The sequence below is a fragment of the Mytilus edulis genome, chromosome 5 (genome assembly GCF_963676685.1).
Source record: "Mytilus edulis chromosome 5, xbMytEdul2.2, whole genome shotgun sequence".
Taxonomy (NCBI): Eukaryota; Metazoa; Mollusca; class Bivalvia; order Mytilida; family Mytilidae; genus Mytilus; species Mytilus edulis.
The window spans coordinates 78,344,545-78,358,382 of record NC_092348.1 but is presented as its reverse complement, the minus strand read 5'-3'; positions in this window follow the sequence as shown (position 1 = coordinate 78,358,382).

Sequence of the window (13,838 nt, the reverse complement as noted above, 5' to 3'; positions counted from 1 at the left end):
GTTTAATTGGAGCCCCTGTGAACTTCTTTTGATTTACCAGGTCGGACTGTCGCAAATGTTATTATTTTTTTTTTTAATCTATATTCACAAAATCTTAATCTTGTGAACGGAACACCTTGTAGAAATCAGTCGTTTGTCTTTAAAAACACCTTAACTATCCGTTTTATTTTTTGGCGGCATACAAATGGAAGCTTTGTTTTGTCAATTTTCGAACTTTTTAAAAATAAATTGTCAATTCAATTCTTTACTTTAGTGAATCATTAGCTGTTTGTTTCAGTTTCTTATTAGGTAGCCAAAAGGGAAAACCTTCACTTTGTTTTGTGTGTTATTTGGATACAGATAACAAATTTAACATTGTTATGCTGATATTTAGAGTTATTGTAAATTTAATACGTGTTTTCAGTCGTGTATCAGCGTTACTGCTGATCTAATTTATGGGTAGAGTTTCTACTTGTGTAGATGAATAAACAAATATATCTGTGACTACATTTTACTATCCTTTATAACAGATAATTTAGCAAATATGGAATCAATTTCATCTGCATACTCAGTATATCATGTACAGTATTACAACTATAGATTATACTGACGAGGACATGTAACACTGGGCCACTGCAAGTGGGTAGCCGAGTGTTCTAGAGCGCTGGACACATTGGTGGAGATGTTAACACGATATATCCATATAGCATGAGTTTGAATCCCGCGGCGAGAAAAGAACATAAAGCAGATTGAACACTGTCGCTGATATTTCAAGTAACTATGAATATAACAAGTGTTTTCCTCTTATATTTAATGCGTTTCCCTCAGTTTTAGTTTATTACCCCGATTTTGGTTTTTGTCCATGGATTTATGAGTTTGAACAGCGGTATACTACTGTTGCCTTTATTCAGTCCTGTATCACCTTCACTGGTGATCTATAACTAACGGATGGATTTGTCGTAGTGTTTTCCCTTGTTTAGACGTTCATGTATCTGTGTATATATACACAATGTAAATGAATCTGCATTATATTCCACAATTCACATATATAGTTAGAAAAGGTGTGCAAATGTTGTGTTGACAAGTGTTGGTCTTGCTAAGCAACAACCATGTACCAATCTATAAATGTCAAGACAGAAAGTGTTTTTTACCTTTTTAAAGTACATGAAATTGAAAAGACGGTGGAAAACGGTACCTAACGACAAACATAAGCCCCCGAAATAAATGGTAACATGAAAAAATGGCAATATATAAAGAAAATAGAATATTTCGTTGAATGAAAATCTTCTAAGCACTAGATAATTTGTTACCATATCGGATTTTAATGTAAAATTTCTAATTCTAAAATCATAAGATATATCTTTTTGCTTATGCTAAATGAGTTTAAGCAATCCGTTGTACTGAACATTTGAATGCCAGTAAAATTCAGTCTAATCAATCTTAATTAAAATAAGGTACTTTTTTTAGGATAAAAAATAATTACAGTATTCAAACGTACAATACGTTTCAAAACACGCACGATTTCAACACTTAGTAAAGCAAAATCTGAAAATTGATCCTGGTCTTAAACAAATACAGAACTCGAAGAACACTATATATGTGTGTTTATCTGTTTAAAATAATTAATAGTAAGTAGATACTGACTTCATGTACCTCATGATAAAAGTAATAACACATCAATCAGAGACAATCGATAATAAACGGTTTAGAACATGGTTTGATTATTAAAACTTATTAGTTTATAAATAAATTTGGTCACGGTGTATTTACTGTCTTCTGATTGGTTAAAAGTATTACTTTTATTTTCAATGTTGTCAAGTTTTATGGCGACAGGCCCACTCTGACGTTGTGTATTCATACGCCAACATATGTGTACGTTGTTATTGTTAATATAAATTTATAAAAAGTTCTTTTAGCCAATTTTTGAGAGAAATTTATTTATAATGAATGGCAATAATTTATTTTGAATTTATTGAATCATAAAATTAATTTATGACTCTTCACATGTTACATAATCCGCTTCAAACTAAATGATAGCCATTCATTAAATTACGGATGTTACCTAGCTAATGTATTTTAAAAGGAATATTATGCTTTGGAAAAGTAATTTATATTATGGCAAGTAAAAAGTTTTGTGACCCCATTATTTCGTTTTCCGTAATGAAACGATTGCAAGAGTTATCAACTAATCAGTTGAATCAAACAGCCATTTTGATCGAAAACACTGGTCGAAGCATTCAAGGTTTCTTGACAAAAAGATAAATCAGAACGCTAGAAACGGATTTAGTGTAAAGACGCCATGAATAATCTGGTAAAGTAATGACCTTTTGCAATGACAAAATATATGTACATGTACATGGTATCGACAGGATGGAGGAAGGAATGTTATCATAAGTAAATAAATAGCAAAACATTTTTATTTATGCTTTAAATTATTAAAGCATATTTAATTCAAGTACCCGTTTGTCATTTTTTTTTAAATTGAAAAACAAAACCTATTCAGTGCATGTAAAAAAGTACACAGCTAGGAAACAAACTATTTACACAAAAGATGGAAATACCAAAATAATATACAAAAGTACAGATAGTTGTCGCTACAACACTGACTGTGGTATATTGGCGAAGACAAGAATGTGATTCTGTGTTCATATAATTTTTCTAGAAAAAGACCCCAAATGCACCAATTATTAATATAACTATCATTATTATTCTAATACTATTATTCTTTTCATTATTAGTATATTAATGATACAAGTTAATGTTCCGTTACCATTTGCTGTTTAAATTTCATGCGTTTAAATCAACTAGAAAACAGTAATCCTACCTTGTACTTGATTTTCCTCAGGACTAATTAATGTATTTATTAAAGACAAGATTATATAAGATTATCAATACTACTTCAAAGTAGGTTATCTAAAGTCCAAATGTTATCGTAAAAATGAACGGACTAACCGTTGTTAAGTTTTCACAGCTTTTTTCCACAGTCTACTTATTTACGCTTTTGAAATGAAAATGTTTTGAATTTCCCTTTTTATAACCTAATATTTTGAGACACAAAAGTTATACTCTAAAATGAATCGTTGAGATTTATTTTTTTTTACTTTGAAAAAAGACGTTTTACTATCTCGCTCAAATTTTTTAACGGTTCGAGAATGTTCTAATGCAAAGATATTCTTTAAGAGAGAGACGAAAGATACCAGAGGGACAGTCAAACTCATAGATTGAAAATAAACTGACAACGCCATGGCTAAAAAAATAAAAAGACAAACAGACAAACAATAGTACACATGACACAGTAGTACAATAGTACTACAGAAAACACAACATGGAAAACTAAAGACTAACTGTGTCGTAAATCGAATTAACTATAAATTTTCCAAAGACATAAAGAACTCTGTTTAACGATTAAGAAGACAAATAAAGTAACAAAACACAAACTTATAGAATTACATAATATCCAAAATGAGCCAGACGGGTGAGTCGACTGATAACATAGATAAGTGTCTCCTGTCATGCCATGGATGTATCAACCGCTACGTGGATTCACACTGATGTCACTGTCAAAAATATGACATATTCGCTTAAATTAAAATCAGACAAATATTCTGTTATATACTACAGAAGATCAAGTAACTTATCATCAATGGACACGTTGAAGTAAACATCCTCCGACCGCGAAAACATGCCGTATGTGAGTTGTGACGGACATATCGTATTGATCAACCAATTCGTATTGTGACCGATTAACTTATGTGATATTGATTCCAGTTGATTTACTTTTTAACTCAGGTTGAGCAATTTTTATGTCAGAAGCACATCCCTCCCAGTGCAGCTGATATACTGTGAACATGCACACTATGAATTATGGTACATAAACGCCATACGATGGGAAGAGGATATGTTACTGCTGAAAAATGAATAATAAAAAAGCCCTTTTTAAACTTCTAGTGTAAACCAGTTTAAACATTTACAGAACCAGAACTGTTTATGCGTCAGAACATTTAAATGCAAGTTATAATTGCAACAATTCATAATGATCATATACAATCATGGCCTTCAGAAAAATTGATATAAAAAATGATTAAATCCGTAGGACCGAGGGAAAATAACCTTTTCTAGAGATTTAATCATTTTGGATACATTATTTTCGTGATTGCAATAAAAGAACGACGAAAGATACCAAAGGGACAGTCAAACTCATAAATCGAAAATAAACTGACAACGCCATGGCTAAAAATGAAAAAGACAAACAGACAAACAATAGTACACATGACACAACATAGAAAACTAAAGAATAAACAACACAAACCCCACCAAAAACAAGGGGTGGTCTTATAACTGTATTGTTATACTGAATGGAAATATATAAGTTTCCTTGAATGAACAATAAGATTGGAAATGAACTTTTCTCTCGACTTTAACTAGAAAAATCTAGATTTCTTATAGATCTCATAGATCTGAACATATTGTATACTCATTCTAGCATATTAACGCAACTTTTGTGGCTTGTTTGTAGCTTTTTGGGTCGATCTTTAAATGTTATTACTCAAAATGTTTTCAACATCCAAAAATGCGCAATATGTTGAGGCGTCGCCATATTTTCCAGATATTAAGCAATATGACGGATCTAGATTGATAATATTTTGACGTGCAGATATTTCCGAACAGTTATTTTGGCTACGCGCATTTCCAAAATTTATTTTTTACATATGTGTAGATTCCTGACACTGATTTTGGATGCACGATATTTGCCGCATGAAAAAATATGATTAAATTATGATATTTGTAATCAACTAGTAGATAAAATAAAAATCTATGAATTTTCGATTACTTTTGAAAGAGAACAGTTTCTATTTGATCGTTTTCATGTTTACCATTACATTCATCCTCAATCTAATCATTTGTAATATGATATCACATATGACCTTCCAAAAGATCATCAATTTGGTAATAGATGTTGTATGTCTTACTTTTCCACAATTCAGATAAGATTACAGTGAGTACATTTTCTGATAGCAAAATATACCAAAGTAAACTTATATTTTGTCGTGCACCCTCAAAGTAATAAGAGAAAATAACCACCTTAAAATGTACAGATTTCATTTCGAAATTTATTAGTGGGATAACCAAAAGAAAAGACACACTGATGTAAAAAGAAAAAATTAAAGTTTGATTATTTGAATTACCTTGCCCAATTAATAGAAAAACAAAGGTTTGGGGTGTCCATCCATGACACAAAATCATGAAATGTTTTTATTGCTGTTCTTTGTCTCAAAGACACAGTAAGATCACAGAATTTGTAGTTTGAATTTAAAATCATTTAAGAACGAATAAGAGCATTGAATTGATGTGTAGGACGGTAAACATCCTCAATCGACCAGCCGACTTTCCTTTCATAGAAATGAATAGGAAGCTACATAAACTGTTTAATGAGATGTAAGTTTTTTGTTACACAATGATTTGAAACAGCTCATCCCCTCCAAAAAAATGAAACGTCTATGTAATTTACCTACGTTTTACTTTTTTTTGTTTAAAATTCCTTCAGATCGAGTTTCAATTGGTACTTTATAGTCTCTTGGTTATATGTTATGTAATGTAAAATGCCAAAATTACTGAACCCCGAGGAAAATTCAAAACGGAAAATCCCTAATCAAATGGCAAATTCAAATGATAAGGCGTATCAAACGAAGGGACAACAACTGTCATATTCCTGACCTGGGACAGGCATTTTCAAATGTAGAAAAAGAAGTATTAAACCTGGTTTTATAGCGCTTAACCTCTAACGTGTATGACAGTTGCATCAAATGCCATTATATTTACAAGGATGCGTGAACAAAACAAACATACATAATAGGTAACATTGTCAAAATATGGGTACAGGAGTCAACACTGTGTAACAATCTCAGAACAAACAAATATTTAACAATGAAGCACAAAAAGCATCTACCAAATTTAACAACCACATTAATATAACACTTCTGTTTCGATCAGGATAGGGTGATGGTTGGCCCCTGTTTAAACGTTTAAACCCGCTCAATGTGTATATATGCGTCTGTTCAGTGGTTGTCGTTTGTTGGTGTAGTTCATAGGTGTTTCTCGTTTCTCGATTTTATATATAGATAAGACAATTGGTTTGTTCATTAGTATTAATTAAAACAACATGCACAAGTAATTTTGGGCACTCTATAGCTTGTTGTTTGGTATGAGCCAAGCCTCCTTGTTGAAGCCGCACTTTGACCTACGATTGATTACTTTTTATACATTGTGACTTAGATTGAATGTTCTCATTGGCACTGATAACGAATCTTCTCATTTAAATAGATAACTAAATCAAAGCCAATATCACTAACTTGACCTAAAAATAAATCTGGAGATTAAAGTTATTTCATGGTCAAGTAGATATTAGGTTGAAGTTGTTTCAATGTCAAGTATGAGATATGCCTAAAATAAGATATTAATCTGACTAATAATGTTGTAAATAAAATATAAATGTACCTGTATAATTGTCAAATCAGAGAGTGAGTCATTTATACGGAATTGTTTTTATAATTTTCGACTTTAAAGTAATTGAACAAAATTGACAATCATAACGAAGAAAATCTACTATGCTAGATTCTTAAAAGTCTTTGCAAAATTAGTGAAATAAGCAAAGAATCGTATATAATGCAGATCCATTGAAGAACTACATTTAAATATACGTTATATGGTCACGTAGAAATGGGAAAGGATACCAAAAAGTAAAACAATATATTTCTGAACTCCACGGATAATTCAAAACGGCAAGTCCCTTATCAAAGTCTCAAAATCAAAAGCTCAATCTCATCATAGAAAATGGCACATTAAACCAGATCCGGTTTTAGAGCTAGCTATACCTCTCAATTGTATGACAATCGCATTTAATTCTCTTATATGGACAACAATGTGTGAGCAAAACAAACTAACATAAACTTTCACTTCTCATAGGTTTATATGTATTTTCAACATATATAAAAGGAAATTTGTATAATCACCTTTCCTGACGGGTTTTCCATATGTATTTACTAAATGAACTGTGGTACAATGTATGAGTTTAATGAAAATAGTTCCTTTCTATGTTGAAAGTGCATTTATTACGTCTAAAATTGAGAATGGCAATGTGGAATGTGTCAATAAGACAACAATCTGACCAAAGAGAAGAAAACAGCCGACGTCCATCAATGGGTCTTAAATGCAGGGAGGATCAGGCACCCGGAAGCGGGCTTCAGCTATTCCTTAAATAAAAATATGTACCAGTTCACTGCTTATGGACATCATACTAAACTCTTATATATATAAATAAACTAAAATCATAAATCATACAAAACTAACAAAGGCCAGAGGCTCAAGACTTGGAACAGGCGCAAACATGCAGCGGGGGTAAACTTGTTTTGTGAGATATCAACCCTCCCCTTTACCACCAGCCAATGTAGAAAAAAACAAACACACAGCAATACAGACAGTAAAACTCAGTATAAAGGAGACCCGAGTCCGATACCAGAATAGGTAATAAAAGAAACTAAACGAAATGACATTGATACATAAATTGATAAAGGACTACTAGTAGTTACTGACATGCCAGCTCCAGACCCCAATTTAACTGATCGAAAGATTATGAATTCATTATATGAATATCAAAAACAATCCCTCCCGTTAGGAATTTAGTATCATACCATCATAAAATATATGAGAAAAACATAACCCGTATCATGCCAACAATTGATTCTAGAATAAATGTATTAATTTCCGATTCAAAGACCCTATAAGTGAATCAATATTAAAGCACAAAGTATCGTAACTAAATCCATTCTAAATAAGTCTGTTGAAAGGATTTGTTAGATTTTGTGGTGATTGTCGACACTTTTGTTCTTTGTAAAGAATATTACCATCAACGGTTGGATGTTAAATACCTGAACGTATAAGATGTCTGCATGTTGATTTATATTTACGAATGATGTCCTTGTTACATGATAATATTTAGTTTATGTTTTGACTAGCTTGTGATATCGAAAATCTTTTACATTTTGCCTCTACTAGAAAATAATTTAGACTTTTTTCAACTTGAACTGACAATGAACTGTAAAGCTTGGTTTGAATACACTGTAGATTTTTCAAGATTCTGTTCACGATATGTGTACGCAGTTAGTAATACCTATTTAACTTCACTAGTAAAAATCAGACGTAAGAAGATTCTATGTTTACTTTTGTGTAGTCATTTTATAAAATATACTGTTTGCAAAAGTATAAATTAATCTAAATATTAGGGATGTTCTGGTACCTCACAGAAAACCCTGGCCCCTTTTTGGCACAACTTTTTTGAACTTTTGTTCCTCGATGCTGTTCAACTTTGTACTTGTTTTGGCTTTCAAACTTTTGTATCTGGGCGTCACTAGTAAGTCTTGTGTGGACAAAATGCACTTCTGGCTTATTAAAATTTTAAACTTCTTGCATTATGTTAGCTATTATTCGTGTGTTTCTTTGTCAATTGTGTTCTCCAATTTATTTATATTGTAGTCCTGTAATGTTGTGTTGTCATTTTAATGTTATATTTCACATGGCCATACAAGAATGATTTGGCATGCCACAAAACCAGGTTTAACCCACCATTTTTTCCTTTAAAATGTCCTGTACCAAGTCAGGAATATGGCCATTGTTGTATTATAGTTGGTTTATGTATGTGTTACATTTTAACGTTGTGTTTCCGTTGTGTCGTTTGTTTTCTCTTATTTTTGAGTGTAAATTCACATTACTATAAAACGTGTCACGGTACTTATATATCCCAAATTCCTGTATTTGGTTTTGATGTTATATTTGTTATTCTCATAGGTTTTTGTCTAATGCTTAGTCCGTTTCTGTGTGTTTAACATTTTAAATATGTGTCGTTGCTCTCCTCTTAAATTTAATGCGTTTCCCTCAGTTTAAGTTTGTTACCCCGATTTTGTTTTTTGTCCATGGATTTATGAGTTTTGAACAGCGGTATTCTACTGTTGCCTTCATTTCTCCGCATATATTTGTTTAATATTTTTTTCTCAGTAAGGTCAATTTGAATTGTGAGATTTATGAATCCTCGCAGTTGCAATTTATAGGAGCTTTCATTTTTATTGAACAGGCTCAGTTTGAAGAATGTATCGCCTAAAGTTTAAAAATGCATCTTCAGGAGATTAATGGAATGTGTTAGGTGTCCGATTTGTCAGTTTAACCGTTGAGCGGTTTGTAGGCACTTGTATAAGCTTACATGAAAGGTATCGACTATGTCCTTTCTTTATATCCCCCATTTTCATAACCACCTGATGATTGTGAGGCGTTCTATATAATTTTCAATAATTTTCAGTACTAATGTTTTTGCAGTGATGAGTAAAGCAATATGTAGAAAATAGTTTAGTAGCTTGGTATCGATCTCTATTAAAAAGTTCAGAATTTTAGTACTTGATATTGACGCTACGTCTAGCTCTTATTTCAAGATTCAGCCTTTTTAGAAATAGCTGCTGAGAGAAAATGATACAGAAATTTGGTAACACGTAATTTCGATTAAAGTTAATTTACTCATGGCTTTATACGCATTTATTCTATTTCATCCTATTTTCCATCTCTACCACAACCACCTGCAATAACGTAATTATCGTATACAAAAATTTAACCTTAAATTTACAAAAACTGCACAGATTTGATAGTATAGCGTTAGAGGAAGAATTTTCACGAAATAATAAAGTTTGTTATGGGCATTGCAAAAGATAGAGAACTCGAAGGTATTATTCTGTTAGGAGAGACGTCTGTAGAGGATATGGCATTTGCACTAATACGTATCAGATCGCTCCTTACAATTACGTATGGCGTTTGATGCTTGGTTATCCACGCTCTGATGCCCCGCATTAAACATGCTAATTTCTGATTCAGTAAATTTGGATACAAACTTTGAATTACGAAATTCCATGGATCTACAAGAACATGTAATATAATACAAGGCATAAGAATTTAATATAATTATTAAAAACGGGGTTGGAAAATATTTGAAAGTTATTTTTAGGGACCATAACAAACAATTCTCACCACAAACTTAAGTGACAACGGAGTGTATTCAAAAATGAATACCACTTGGACAAGTCAGTACGAGGTACATTAAGCAATGCGTGTAAGAAGATAAATATGTTTCCGAATCGTCTTCGTATTGTCTGTAATCTTCGAAAAACTGCCGGTGAAATAAAGAATAAATCAAAATGTTAATACAAATACATTGAACAAATAGTAGTATGATGCAAAAAATATATATTCACAACATATCTTACCTAACTTAATTTTATTTCTACAAAGACAGTCATTTCATAAAACAAAACATTCGCTAGCCGAAGTATAATTATGACAGAACCTCACACGATCAGATTATTGATTGATTATCGTAGGACCGAACACTTATTGTTTGATAAACGTTCACTCAAAATCATACAAACAAACAGACCTCAAATTCAAAAGACTTATCAACGAAAGAGGCATACAAAATTTCATTGTTTTAAATAAAGATTCCAATAACAAAACATTCTAATCAAACGTGCGTAAGTGTATTTTGAACAATAAATTAAAGAAATAACAGACACGACTGACTCTGTCTCATTTTTAGACTTATATCTAGAATTTGACACAAGCGGTCATTTCAGTACCAGAATCTATGACAACTAGACTATTTAAATCTTGAAATTATCAATTTCCCTTACCTTATTAGCAATATACCAACTTCACCTGCATATGTTGTTTACATTTCCTCAACTCATTCGGTATTCAGGAGATTGCAGCTGCTTCTCAGACGAGTACTCTCAAATCGTATTGTCTTGTTAATTCGACCTATTGATACTATTTGTAATACTTTTTTGTTATTCTATATTAATATGGATCTTGTCTATATACCAGCTTTGATTATTAGGAATATCTACTAATTTTCACATATTCATACTACATTTGTATGAACTTCAAGATTATTCTCCTTAAATCTGTACAGGGAAGTTTTAGCTAGCTCTTATTGTATAGTTTTATTGTTGATATTCACCCCTTATGTATCTAGTGTTAAATTAGGTATTTGTATGACAGACCTTTTTTGGTATTCCTAATTATTGGAAGACTTTATATAGACAGAAGTAGTATACCTAAAACGACAAAGTTATTTTTCATTTACCTGTATATATTATGAAAATCGTTTTTTTTTTGTTTTTTTTCAAAAGTGATTATTTTCTAAGGGTTAATATTTCGCTGTGGTTTCTTGTCATGGCTTTGTTTGGACTTGCTTGTTTGCTTTTTGGACTTGAATGGTTGTCCCTAATATTTTATTAACTATGTATTTACATTGAGGTATCGCTGATCAAATTTATTCGTTTATAGTGTGTTAATTTACGTTTTTTGATTGGGTTAAGCCTTCCAATTGATATTTCATCGTGTGTTTTTCTATGTTGTGATGTTATACTATTGATTCAGGAAAAGGGAGAAGGTTTAGTATCATTGAAATGTTTAATCCCAATGCAAATGTTTGCACCTGTCCTAAGTCAGGAATCTGATGTACAGTAGTTGTCGTTTGTTTATGTAATTTGTACGTGTTTCTCGTTTCTCATTTTTTATTATAGACTAGACCATTGGTTTTCCCGTTTGAACGGTTTTACGCTAGTAATTTTGGGGCCCTTTATAGCTTGTTGTTCAGTGTGATCGAAGGCTCCGTGTTGAAGACAGTACATTGACCTACAATGATTTACTTTTATAAATTATTATTTAGATTGAGAGTAGTCTCAATGGCACTTACACCACATCTTTCTCTATCTATTTGTAAAACGTCACCGGTGTCTGAGCAGAAGGTTGATAAACCAGGTGTATTTCAAAGAACGTCTAATACTTTTTCTATGAAAGTTCATTGGAATATACCAAGAACTTTTTGATAAATATTTTGTATCAACTTCACAATAGTACACGATGGTCTTGAAGTATATATTCTAGGCACTGAGGTTTTATATTATCGTGATAACATGTTATAGTATTCTTTGATTTTTCTTTCTAAAGTATTACTTTTACTGTTTTAGTCAATTTTTTGGTAATATCCATTTGACATGGCTCGGTTCTTATACATCCTGGCATTGTGGTATTGTGCTATGGTAAAATTGTGTATTTGTTTTCTTTCGTATTACTTATGTGATTTGTCTATATTGCTTTTTGTTTTTCTTTGTTAAGATATTTCTTTGTTAATATATTTGATTATTTTATGGTGAATTAAGATAATAACACAATATTGACTGATGTACCCCTATTGTTGACATTTTTACATATGATGTCTGTTTGTATTATCTAACATAATTGTCAATATAATGACATTTTATGCGACTGTCAGACAAGTGGGAGCATTGGCTAGCTATAAAACCTGGTTTAATCCACCATTTTGTTACATAAGCAAATGCCTGTACAACGGCCGGAATATGTCAGTTGTTATCCATTCGTTTGATGATTTTGAGCTTTTGATTTTGCAATTTGATTTGGGACTTTTCGTTTAGAATTTTCCAGTTAGTTCGATATTTTTATATTTTACTTTTTTCAGACAATTCGACAAAGGATATTTTTTATGGGTGACAAGTGTCATTAGGAACGCATGTGGATCTCCTTACAAGCAGCAAACAATAAAGAAGAGCAAACATTACAAGATAGTCAATCACACAATGAGGTAGACAGTCCAGTGGTTCACTTGTCAACAAAATAGAGGGGTCATACCGAAATGTCGTAATATTTTGAATTATTATTGATCTGTTTTGACTATAAACTTGTTCGTAAAAATAATTCCAAAAACAATGTTTATGTATTCCAGTCCATTATGAAATTCTATCTATTCAAAATATAATATTCCTTTGTTTATCCTTTTTTTCTTAAAAGTATCATCTCAGATCCGTATCTTCAAGCCGAATGAAAATTTACATGTTTTATTACAATTATCTAAAAGCAGCCCTGGGTAGTTACGAAAAGATTGTCATTTTAACGATGTGTTTACAACGATTAAAAATGCAACAATAATCGACATAGAGTATAGGCAAATATCTTGTATGTTTGTGTGTTAAATGGTTGCAAAGGTAAACTGTCACGATAACCATGATAAGCATGAATGCCAGGCTAAATATATAGGTTTTCCCTATTTTACTATATAACTTTCATGTATGGGCTCATGTAAAAATAAGACAAAACTGAAGGTTAAAAAATAATTACAACTTCTAAATATGTATCATTTAGTAGTACAATAATCTTTCATCAAATGTGAAGAGTTGAAAAATTATATGATGTGTTAGAAAAAGTATATTGCCGGATATTTACTTCATTTCAAATAGTTCGGCGGCTACAAGTATATTTCAGACGAATTGTGCACATCCTGCTACAAGCATGAAATTTGGCATAGACCTTCCTCAACTATTACCCTTTTATTTCAGATAGGGAGGCATTTGAAAAAAATGTCTCACTTCCGGTAAAATCCAAGATGGCGGACATCATACTTGAACAAGCCTAATATCGAAGGCTAGTATGTGAAAAGGTGTTATAAGCATGCTTCTAGCATTATATTTGGTACACACCTTTGTTATGTACTACTTTTGGATATATCATATAGATTAGATGTCTTCAAAAACCCTACTTCCGGTAAAATCCAACATGGCGGACATTGTACTTAAATCAGCTTTTTTTGCAGGGAGGGTAATTGAAACGTGTTTTAACGTATTGTTACTATCATTACATTGTGCAGGAATCTTTCTTTGGTGCTTCTGATGAATACAATGTATAAGACATATGTCTTTAAAAACCTTACTTCCGGTTATATCCAAGATGGCGGACATAGAAATATCAAT